Here is a 13,025-nt window from a genome sequence, read left to right as displayed (position 1 = left end):
CATTATTAATAATTCAAATAATATAGTTGTAAATATAAAATAGTCTGTTTGGTACAAATATAGGGTAAATGGTGTTCGCTGGCACAGTGGTGAAACATGTTAGTACACCAGAGCTGACGTCTCAAGTTTGTGAGTTTGAATCTTAGCTCTGCTACCAGCAAGTCAGGGACCTATATGAACAATGATTGGCTCTTTAGGGTGGGAATGCCAGAGGGGATTCCTCATGACTGCTGCAATGACAGCCTCTGCTGGCTGTTCAATGGCGCCTACACAGAGACGGGGGATAATAGAGATTAGTGTGTGACTCTCTGTACGCGCTACTGATTCCCATGAAATTCCACCATGTGCGGGTGAAAAAAAGACAGTTGGCTACTGCACTGCTGTATCAGCTCATGACTTTCCTCGGTCAGGAGTGAAGGTCTGCAGCAGTTGAGAAAGCAAAATGCGATACGGTATTTGGATATGACTAACTTAGAAGAAAATTGGGAAAGATGCATAAAAATATAGGGGTTACTTCTAAATACATAAGTTAATAATTTAATTTGCTTTAGTGCAACAGCTGGTGGAGCAGTGCCTAACAGACTAAACATCCCTGTCCACCAGAGAAACCCCACTGAGAATTCATGATGGCAGTTAAGGACAAAGAAAACCAAGCAGAACTTTTGTTTACCCTTATTATGTATTATAATATAAATTTACACTGTACAAAAAGTAATACAGTATAATACAAACAACATTTAAACTGGATTTGAATGTTTTAAACATAATACAGCCCCGCCCCCAGACCTGCATACACCAGATTTCCCATATTAAAAACTTTACAAAAAAAAACTATAAGCACATGTTAAAAAAATAAAATAAAATAAAATAAAAAAAATAGAAATAAATCACAGATTTCTACATAATGAAATAACAAGGCACATAGTAATACCAAAATAAATACATCCTTCATATCACAATCCTAGTGTCTCTTAACGGGTCATATTTCCAGCTTTCATATTTTCCACGAATGTCAAGAAGGGCTGCCAGGTTGTATAAAACCTCTGTACTGACCCTTGAAGAGAGTATCTTATTTTCTCTAATTTGAGGTATTGCATAACTTCTCTAATCCAGTGGGCATAAGTCGGGGGAAGAGAGTCTTTCCACCTAAACAATATTAATCGTCTGGCTAGCAGAGTGCAAAAAGCCAGTACATTACACTTCTTGTTACTTAGGTGAGTGACTACTGGCATAACACCAAATAGTGCAACATAAGGCGAATAGTCTAGTGGTACTTCCAGAATTTTAGAAAGGGCATCAAAAATGAACTGCCAAAACTGATATAGCTTTGGGCATGTCCAAAACATATGTAGTAGATTTGCAGGGTATTGTTTGCACCTATCACAAGTGGGTTCAAATTTGGTCTACCAAAGACATAGAAGGACATAGAGGAAAACAGTCAAATTGTGAGGTTACAAAGCTTCGTATTTGTAGGTATCTGAAAAAATGTGATCTAGGGATGTTGAATTTATTCATCAGTTGTTCGAAAGATGCAAAATTATCATCAAAATAAAGGTCCTTTACTGATCAAATTCCATTGTTAGACCAGATATTAAATCCTTTGTCTAATGTTGAGGGAACAAACATATGATTTTTAGCTATTGGAGTGAATATGGGAGGCTCGTTAAGCTTAAATGATCGAAGTTTAAGTGATTTTAAAGATTTTTTAAATGTTGCCAAAAAATAGAAAGCTAATGTGTGGAATCAAGAAAACATATTTATGTGTGTATGTTTGGAAGAAGAAGTACAAGTTTATGCTTGCCCCGAGTGAACATGGGTGTGTTTAAGTGAGAAAAAGAGGTTTGGAGGGAAGATGGGGGGAGGGAAAAAGAAAAAAAACAACTGTCAATACATACAGGAAAAGGAAGTGATGCAGTCTCTTATACACACTTTAACTCAAATCCACCCAAATGTGATTTTGAAAAGAGTCTACTCTGGTGCCACCAAGAAACATGGGGCGCAACAGGAGAACAGATCCTGAACAAGGTGTCTATTCACGCTGGGCAACACACTCACATGCTGACTTACTTTAAGGGGCAATTAAGTGCCGCCAGTTCACCTTGTGCATGTTTTTGGGGGATGTGAAGAAAACATAGAACCCAGGGGATACCCACATGAACACAGAAAGAACATGTGAAACTCCAAGAATAACAAATCAAGGATAAATAATTTCATTTTTCAAATGTATATATTCCATACATGTACTACATATGTATATACATGTATATAAATATTTATGCTAGATTGGTGGTGGGTAATTTAAGCAAAATTCTCCAGCAAAAGTATCCATCGTTTTATATCAAAGTACTAATATTTATTATAAAACAATTGGAAAAACGATTGCTTGTGTAATATTTTCTGCTCAGTGTTAGATAAAAATAAAACACACACACACACACACACACACACACACACACACACACACAACAGATCTGTTGTTACAAACTCCTATTACTTTGGAGTATAGAACGTTCTGTCCAATGTGTTTTTCTTCCCTCTACCAGACTTTGTCAGTTTTTAAAATAGAAATTATATAACAGTTGTGAATGAAGAGTTCTGAAGGCACTTAATGTTCACACTACGCAACTTTCGAAATCGTCAGATTGGTGTACTTGCCTCATAGTGCAAAATAACCAGTAAATGTGAGATGCTTGAATGCTACACGAATTAAATATGTTAAATCGCTATACACATTAAATTTTCAATTTCACACCAAACTGCATATCACATGTAAAAAAGGCTTGTTTCATGGTTTGTGACGTGTTTTTCATGGCCATGAATTAGGTAGGGCCTTACTAATGACCAATGATAGCAGTAAAAACACGTCTTTTATATCCACCTCTCTAGTCCCAAAAATAAGCTTTTGACATGAACTTGGTAATGGCATTGTTAAAAAAGGGAGATGAAACATGCATGCAGCAGCACTTTTACTTTCACTTAAACCTTTGCAAAACTGCTTTACTGTTGTAAATAAAATATTCACAGTTAAACACAAAAACAAAGCAAGTGAAATAAAGTGCAATAAAGATCAACTGCTTTATACACTACTTATTTTAACCTTTGTCTATTTTAAATGTGCAGGTGCATGCATTTTACACTCATTTATTCTTTCGCTGTCTGTTTTATCACCACTTTATCCTGGTCAGGGTTGCGTGGGTACAATTCACGGGGCAAAAAGGCAGAAAACAGCCCAAACAGGTTGCCAGTCAATTACTGGGCAGACACACACATTCACACACACTCATACTTAAAGCAGTTTTAGTATTTTAAAATAACCTGACTGCATGTCTTTGGACTGTGGGAGAAAACCAGAGCACCCGGGGGTAATCCAGGCAGACCCCACAAAGAAAAAACCCTGGTCGCTGGGTTGGAGAATCCAACCCAGGCCCTTTTTGCTGTAAGGCAACAGTTCTACCCACTGCGCCACCTTGCCACCATGCATTCTAAATGTAAAAATAAGTAGTAAATTCTGTTTAATAGAATCTGTTTAATACATTAAATACAGTATACCTTTAAATACACTATATTGCCAAAAGTATTTGCTTGTCTGCCTTCACATGCATATGAACTTGAGTGACATCCCATTCTTAATCCATACATTAAATACATTATATCTTTAAATACATAAATAAACAGGTTTACTTTGTTTGGATTAAACCGGGATGCATTTTTATCCTAGGTTTAAACAGGGTTTATATGGTGTTGTATTTTAAATCTGGAACAAATATAGATAATAAATATTACCTGCTCCTGCACCCTGCCAATTGTTTTAAATTAACTGATAAAATCTTTTGAAATTACCATATCTATAACGGGCAGCATACTGGAGCAGCCTGCAGAGTACACACAGCAACTTTTTGTTGTTCCTAAGGTCCTTGGTACACTTCTTGCTTGCATGTTGCCTTGCAGTGGATTGGCACCATTTAGTATTTGTTTTTGTTTTTTTGAGAAACAAAAATGATTAAGTAAATGTGGTAAAATCTCATTTCCTGCAGTGCCTATAACCAACACCTTAACTCCAACAGCACCGCCTCATTCAACAGCTTACTTCATTCAGCCACCTTAACTAAACAACTGCCCTCATCCCCCCCCCCCCCCCCACACACACACCCACACCAGCACTACAAGTCAGACTTAAAATGTAACCGGTGATGCTATAATTACCCTTAACAAAGCCTTATTTGTTACATCATCAACATCAATAAACACAGCCAACTTTTCTGATCTCATGCTCCTCTGAGACAAATTGAAATTGGAAACGTGTGCTGTGGTCTGACGAGTCCAAATTTCAAACTGTTTTTGGAAACAGTGATCTCTCTAAACTAGAGAGGAAAATGCCCAGCCTGATTATTGTGATACAGGGGTGTGCACACCTGAGAAGGCACCATTAAATAGGCCTACTCATTTTAGAGCAATATATGTTGACAAATAGACATTGTATTGTCTTTTGTTTGTTGGTTTATTAGGATTTTAATGTCACGTTTCACACTTGGTTACACATGATGTATCAGTTAATGCTCAATGTCAAACAGTCATGGGCAATTTTGTTTATCCAATTCACCTAACTCGAATGTCTACAGTGGGAGAAAGCTCACACAGACACAGGAAAAACATGCAAACTTCACAGAGAAAGGACCCGGACCGCTCCACCTGGGAATCAAACCCAGGACCTTTTTGCTGTGAGATGCCAGTGCGACCCACTGAACCACTGTGCCGCCTTCTGTATTGTCTTTTTCAGGGACCAAATTATGTATTGTTCTCAACTGAATGGAGGTTTGTTTGTTTTAGTTACATTCTGTTCTCACATTTTAAAGAATTGTGGTATGTAAATAACTTGTAGTACCTTCTAAAACAGTGTACTAATTTATAAAAGCACACTCCGGACAGGACGCCAATCCATCATGGAGGCCTCACCCACACTATAGCTAATCATGTCTGTATGTAGAGGCCTGACCAGCTGATAGCACCACTGAGGATTTAGACCCTGGATCCCAGCTGCAGTGGGCTGGCATGGACTAAGTATTAATTGTATCCACCATTTAAATAGGCAAATGTGACATTAAACTCATGACCTAACACTCAAATTTCCACACCAGTAAACAGATGTTCAGAATGACATTTGATATGGAAAGTTTTTCCTGTTTCACAATGTAATCATAGCCTGCAATACTTTCTCAAGTGATGATGCCTTGTATTTTCTATTTTTCCATGCGTTTTTGAGATTTAAGTCTGATAGACAAACTAAATAGACTACTGGCTGTTTTATAATTATGAGGGTAAATAATGCTTATTTTGTGAGAACTGAGGTTATACAGAATTTACAAAAATTAAAAGTAAAAATGTTAATCAGAACAATAAATGACCACATGACAAGCTTTACAGATTTCTCAAACGTTATTTGAATAAACTTATTATGTGTAGTCAAATATGTTTGATTATATGTAATCAAGAATTGTTTACTATTCAGAATTTATTGTGGATCAGCTGTTTACAAATAACCTGTAGGCAAGGTAATGGTATGCTATAATCACATACAGGTCACAAGGTTTCATAGAGTTGAACATATCGCAGTTTACATATACATACAAGTAAAAAAAAAAGTTTCATGCAAAGCTTTTCCTTTGTTCATAAAAAAGTAGATGTATTTGCATGGTTTACCCAGGCTTATGTGATGTGTGGCTTGCAGGTAAAAAATTACAAAACTATGCTGGAAATTAAATTTCTAAAATGTTAACTGATGAAAAAAACAACAAAACAAACCAGTTTGAGTTTGCCTGCCATAGGTGCACCAATATTGTAATGATAAAAATGTAATACTCCTATCTATATAAAAAGTAAATATGATATTGTGATCTCTAACCTGGGCTGTCTGTCTAAGATTCTGAAAAAATGACCAACTTAACACAGTAAAGCTGTACTGAAGCAAGCATTTGGGCCAGCATAAAGACATTTCTATCATCAATTTAAACTTAAAATTGGCATTATAATATTAACTTTGTGTAATTAGTGTTAATGTTGACAGTAAAAGGTCAACTTTAATAAACATTGTCATTCATATGTGTCTCAATCTGAGTCAAATTCTTATGTTAACAGTGAGCTTAGGTTGCTGGTATGTTTTCTTCTGATGAATCTAATATGTAACAACTTGCATTAGTTTAATATAAGCTAAAAAAAAAACTTCTTTGACAATTCGGTTACAAATTACACGAATCAGCAAAAATGTTATAACCGTTACAACAAAAACAGATTGTATCCAAACCTGTATCGCGCTAATCGCTGCCTATCCGCTCCTCTTAATCGAGTTTCTAAAACTTTCTAATCATACAGTTCGGCAAACAAAATGTAAACATGTATTGTTTAAACATGCAAGCTATTAAATACGCTTTTAAAAAGGTGCTGGTAAAGAAACATACCTTAAATCCAGTGAATCGAAGTGACAGAAGTCCTGCTCTTAAGTTTTAGTTCTGTGAAAGAAAAAAACACAGACTATGCGGAAGTTGAAGGAACTCCTGTAGACTGCGCGAGTTAGCTACATGTGTTATTAGCACAAAAGCAACCAAATCATTTAAAATGCGCAGAAGTTTAGTGAACTTACTCACATATAATCGATATTTTTCATAGGTTTTATATTTTTCTTCCTGTAAAGAATTTGTACGTTTTGCAAACTTGAGCTCGCTGCATTTCCTCGCTTCCTGTTTGCATTTGGTATGAACTAGAGCTGGAGAGGCTCTGAACTATTAGGTTTTGATTTCTGGCAGAACAGAACCGAATTTCTGCTTTAGTAAACCTGGACCCAGTGTGTCTTTACCCCCATGTTTAACATTTACATTGTATTATTATATTACCAGCGACACAGAAAGAAATTTTTTAAAGAAAGTTTCTTAAATTTAAAGGTATAAAGGTTAGAATTATGACCCTAGTGGTTACAAGGTGAACTTCAACAACAGATCTTTTTTTTTTTTCTGACACCAGTTTCTTAAAGATTCCCGCTGGTGACATCCCGTATAAATAAAAAAATAAGCTTGGCCACACCCTAATAGATGTCCAGGACTTGGTAAGTCTTGGGGACGAGATAATTGTGTCATATTCACGACTTAGTAAGGTGTGGGAAAGAAATATGCAAATACGATATAGCCTGATTTGGGTTATTACATTACCAACGACATAGAAAGATATTTTAAGTGTCTCTCTAAGTGGCTCAGTGGGTAGCACTGTCACCTCACAGCAAGAAGGTCCTGGGTTCAAACCCCAGGTGGGGTGGTCCAGGTCCTTTCTGTGTGGAATTTGCATGTTCTCCCCATGTCTGCGTGGGTTTCCTTTGGGAGCTCTGGTTTCCTCCCACAGTCCCAAGACGTGCAAGTGAGGTGAATTGGAAATACAAAATTGTCCATGACTGTGTTCGACAATTAAACTTGTGAACTGATGCATCTTGTGTAACGAGTGACTACCTGTTCTCTCATGAATGTAACCAAAGTGTGTAAAACATGATGTTAAAATTCTAATAAATAAATCTATCTATCTATCTATCTATCTATCTATCTATCTATCTATCTATCTATCTATCTAATCTATCTATCTATCTATCTATCTAATCTATCTATCTATCTATCTTCAAAGTAAGGTCATAAAATGTATAGGTATACAGGGTAGAACTACAACTCCAGATCATGTTTTTGCTCTAACACCAGTTTTATACGAAGCCTCGCTCATCCCTTGTAATTAAAAATAATGCTTGTCCACACCTTAATGCCTAGCCACAACTTGGGAACGAGAGTTCAGTCGTATCCACGACTTAGTAAGGCATGGGAACGACATATGCAAAGATGATAGAGTCTGGTTTGGGGTAAAACTTGGAGCATTATCTTGTATCTTGTGTAAAGCCGGGCTTGCCGTTTTTGAACAGTCAAGTACATATCCCCTGAGATCATATTACTGATTCTGTATGCTTTATATCAACTATGGCCAAAACAAAATCTTATTTCAATGCCTAATAAGTTTTTTTTGTAGCTGTTTGTTTTCTGGCATTTTTAAGGATGCCATAGATTCCTTCCATCTTCTAAAAACTTTGAGAAGGCCTTGTGTATACCAGTGTTTTTCCACACTTTTTCTGCAGAGCCCCCCTTTTGTAAATAAGAATAATTTCGACCCCCCCCCCCCCCTCGGGGGGCACACACACTCACTGTCACTTGCGTCTTTTGCTTTAGAACTGTACTGGAATTTATTTTTGGCATCATAAAGCATAAAAACCTGCAACTTCCTACTGAATAAAATAAAAAGAGAGAAATCACTATTTTAAGTGACATGCATTGTGTATCTTTGTTACAGTGTAACTTTATTATGTGTTTAAATATGCCTTATATACACCGATCAACCATAACATTAAAACCACCTCCTTGTTTCTACACTCACTGTCCATTTTATCAGCTCCACTTACCTTATAGAAACACTTTCTAGTTCTACAATTACTGACTGTAGTCCATATGTTTCTCTGCATGCTTTGTTAGCCCCCTTTTATGCTGTTCTTCAATGGTCAGGACGCTCCCAGTACCACTACAGAGCAGGTATTATTTGGGTGGTGGATCATTCTCAGCACTGCAATGACAATTACATGGTGGTGGTGTGTTAGTGTGTGTTGTGCTGGTATGAGTGGATAAGACACAGCAGCGCTGCTTGAGTTTTTAAATACCTCACTGTCACTGCTGGACTGAGAACACTCCACCAACCAAAAATATATCCAGCCAACAGCGCCCCGTGGCCAGCGTCCTGTGACCACTGATGAAGATCTCAAAAATGACCAACTCAAACAGCAACAATAGATGAGCGATTGTCTCTGACTTCACATCTACAAGGTGGACCAACTAGGTAGGAGTAATAATAGATCTAATATAGTGGACAGTAAGTGGACACGGTATTTAAAAACTCCAGCAACGCTGCTGTGTCTGATTCACTCATACCAGCACAACACACACTAACACACCACCACCATGTAATTGTTACCGCAGTGCTGAGAATGATCCACCAGCTAAATAATACCTGCACTGTGGTGGTCCTGGGAGAGTCCTGACCATTGAAGAACAGCATGAAAGTGGGCTAACAAAGCATGCAGAGAAACAGATGGACTACAGTCAGAAATTGTAGAACTACAAAATGCAGTGAGTGTAGAAACAAGGAGGTGGTTTTAATGTTATGGCTGATCGGTGTATTTGTCTGTAATAGCTTTCCTAGTTTTGAGAACCACTCATGTATTTAATCAATTGTGTAAATACACTGCTCAAAAAAAATTAAGGGAAAACTGAAATCACACCCCAGATTTCACTGAACGAAAGATTCAAGTTAAAAGTCTTTATTGATACAAATTGTGTAATTAGTTAAGAACAAAATGACATAACAGTCAATGGAAATCAAAATCATCAACCCATGGAGGGCTGGACTCAAATTCATAGCAAAAATCTAAATAAAACATTGAATCACAGGCTCATCCAATTTCCATGAATTTCATCACGGCAACTCATAATGTTACTCAGTAGTGTGAATGCCCCCCACGTGCCAGTATGCACTCCCAGCAACATCTTGGCATGCTCCTGATGAGACGGCGGATGGTGTCATGGGGGATGTCCTCCCAGACCTGGATCAGAGCATCAGTGAGCTCCTAGTCAGTCTTGGCAGCGTTGGATGCACTGATACATAAAGTCCCAGAGGTTCTCAATTAGATTCAGGTCTGGGGAACGTGAAGGCCAGTCAATGGCATCAATGCCATCATCGTCCAGGAACTGCCTACACACTCTGGCCACATGAGGCCAGGCACCAAACCACTCATACTGGATGATGTTGCAGGCAGCATAACATTCACTACGGCGTCTCTCTTTCACGTCTGTCACATGTGCTCAGTGTGAACCTGCTCTCATCTATGAGGAGAACGGGGTGCCACTGGTGGACCTGCCAATTCTGGTGTTCTCTGGCGAATGCCAATCGAGCTGCATGGTGCTAGGCTGTGGGTACAGGTTCCACTAGAGGACGTCGGGCTCTCATGCCACCCTCATGGAGTCTGTTTCTGACAGTTTGTTTAGAAACATGCACATCAGTAGCCTGCTGGAGGTCACTTTGTAGGGCTCTGGCAGTGCTTCTCCTGTTCCTCCTCGTACAAAGGAGCAGATACCGGTCCTGCTGCTGGGTTGATGCCTTTTTTACGACCCTGTCCTGCTCTAATTGTGTAACGGCCTGTGTCCTGGTATCTCCTCCATGCTCTTGAGAGTGTGCTGGGAGACACAGCAAACCTTCTTGCGACAGCATTTATGGATGTGCCATCCTGGAGGAGCTGGACTACCTGTGCAACCTGAAAGGGCTGCAGGTTTGTTTGTTTATTGGGATTTTAACGTCATGTTTTACACTTTGGTTACATTCATGACAGGAACAGTAGTTACTCATTACACAAGGTTCTTCAGTTCACAAGGTTATATCGAACACAGTCCTGGACAATTTTGTATCTCCAATTCTCCTGACTGCATGTCTTTGTACTGTGGGATGAAACTGGTGCTCCCGGAGGAAACCCACACAGACACGGGGAGAACATGCAAACTCCTCACAGAAAGGACCTGGACCACCCCACCTGGGGATCAAACCCAGGACCTTCTTGCTGTGAGGCGACAGTGCTATCCACAGAGCCACCGTGCCAAAAGGGCTGCAGGTACCACCTCATGCTACCATTAGTGACAAGAACACTAGCAAAACACAGAACTAGAGAAGAATCAGTCAGGAAGGATAAGGATAGAGTATTTGTCTGTGGCCACCACCTGCAAAACCATTCCCTTTTTGGGGGTTGTCCTGCTGTTGCCTCTCCGGTGCACCTGTTGTCACTTTCATTTGCACCAAAGCAGGTAAACTTGATTCACAATTGCTTATGCTTCCTAACTGGGCAGATTGATATCCCTGAAGTTTAACTGACTTTGTGTTTTACTGTGATGATTAAGTGTTTCGTTAATTTTTTTGAGCAGTGTAGTTTCAGGGAAGTTTGTTTCTTGTTTCAGCATGACTGTGCCCTCATGCCCAAAATGAGGTATAAAGCCAACATCAAGCTCATGATCAGGTGCCCACATACATTTGGCCATATAATAATGTATGCAAACCATGGTACTTAATGCCTAGTAGAACATCATATAGCGTGACTGGTCTGTTTTGGTGCAGACATTTTCAATTAAATTAGTTTTTACTAGTTTTTACCATAATTAATTCACTTGTATGTTTGTAGTCATTGGTTTGTTACTACCTTTTATGAAGAAACATTCACAATTTAGATTAAGTTTTAGTGTTGATCTAGTGCTTCTCTCCAAAACTGCATCATGCATTTCGCTAAATAATAACTTTGTATCTTTATTCACTTTATACAATAAGTGCTGTGATACATTTATGTGGTATTTTAAGACAACATTTTAAAATACTGATCAAAAACTGCCTTTAGTGAAAAAGATGTAAGATTAAAGAAGGAAACTGATTTTGTTTTCAGTGAAATGGAGCGTTTTCACCACCAGATGGTGAGATTAAGCTTTCTATAAAACTTGTTCTTTTTGCTCAAAACCCCTAATAGTCCCTTTCCGTTGCACAGTATTCTATGGTAAAGTTTTTAATATAAAATAATAAATTAATAGTATTTTAATAAAAACTTTTAAATATGTGTTGCTCACATTTAGTAGTTGTTTTCACTGACAAATGACCTGTTCTGTGCTGAAGTACCTCTTAAATTTGGTTGGCATATTGAAGCAGGCCATATGGGTGGATCAAGAAACAGTGCAGACCATTAATTGGCCAAATGCATTCATCACAAAAGTAAATACAAAAAAAGTAAATACAATGGTAATATATATGTTTCCTTTCCACTGATGCCGACCCACGGCTTGATTGAGAAGAACAAGACTGACGCACGCCTCCTCTGACACGTGTGTAGTAGTCGACTGCATCTTTTTACCTGCACTAGGCGAGTTCATATGCGGACCAGCAGACCACACCCTGATCAACGTATTATTCTTCGACTCTTGTGCAGGCGCCATCAATCAGCCAGCAGAGGTCAGAATTGCATCAGTTATTAGGCAGCGCTGCTGGAGTTTTTAAAGACCGTGTCCACTCACTGTCCACTCTACTAGACACTCCTACCTAGTTGGTCCACCTTGTAGACGTAAAGTCAGAGACGATCGCTCATCTATTGCTGCTGTTTGAGTTGGTCATCTTCTAGACCTTCATCAGTGGTCACAGGACGCTGCCCATGGGGCGCTGTTGGCTGGATATTTTTGGTTGGTGGACTATTCTCAGTCCAAAAACTCCAGCAGCGCTGCTGTGTCTGATCCATTCATACCAGCACAACACACACAAACACACCACCACCATGTCAGTGTCACTGCAGTGCTGAGAATTATCCACCACCCAAATATTATCTGCTCTGTAGTGGTACTGGGAGCGTCCTGACCATTGAAGAACAGCATAAAAGGGGGCTAACAAAGCATGGACTACAGTCAGTAATTGTAGAACTAAAAAGTGTTTCTATAAGGTACAGTGTATCACAAAAGTGAGTACACCCCTCACATTTCTGCAGATATTTAAGTATATCTTTTCATGGGACAACACTGACAAAATGACACTTTGACACAATGAAAAGTAGTCTGTGTGCAGCTTATATAACAGTGTAAATTTATTCTTCCCTCAAAATAACTCAATATACAGCCATTAATGTCTAAACCACCGGCAACAAAAGTGAGTACACCCCTAAGAGACTACACCCCTAAATGTCCAAATTGAGCACTGATTGTCATTTTCCCTCAAAAATGTCATGTGATTTGTTAGTGTTACTAGGTCTCAGGTGTGCATAGGGAGCAGGTGTGTTCAATTTAGTAGTACAGCTCTCACACTCTCTCATACTGGTCACTGAAAGTTCCAACATGGCACCTCATGGCAAAGAACTCTCTGAGGATCTTAAAAGACGAATTGTTGCGCTACATGAA

General features: G+C 38.7%; 1 protein-coding gene across 3 annotated transcripts in view; it reads right to left on the bottom strand.

Annotated features, from left to right (window-relative positions):
* The window catches only part of arhgef1b (Rho guanine nucleotide exchange factor (GEF) 1b), a 76,521-nt gene extending 69,794 nt beyond the window's left edge, over positions 1–6,727 (bottom strand). For 2 of the 3 annotated variants that reach the window (XM_062985473.1, XM_062985475.1), the window contains exons 1-2: positions 6,639–6,727; positions 6,453–6,503 (exon numbers count right to left, since the gene is read on the bottom strand). The gene's annotated coding sequence lies outside the window, so the exon portion shown is untranslated. Of the gene's footprint in view, positions 1–6,452; positions 6,525–6,638 lie in introns of those variants that run through there. The other variant, XM_062985474.1, reaches the window with a different exon arrangement.
* Positions 6,728–13,025: the final 6,298 nt, after the last annotated feature.

Source organism: Trichomycterus rosablanca, chromosome 23, assembly GCF_030014385.1.
Source record: "Trichomycterus rosablanca isolate fTriRos1 chromosome 23, fTriRos1.hap1, whole genome shotgun sequence".
NCBI classification, from domain to species: Eukaryota; Metazoa; Chordata; class Actinopteri; order Siluriformes; family Trichomycteridae; genus Trichomycterus; species Trichomycterus rosablanca.
The sequence above is the reverse complement of the archived record's forward strand: the minus strand, read 5'-3'. Positions and strand labels throughout refer to the sequence as shown.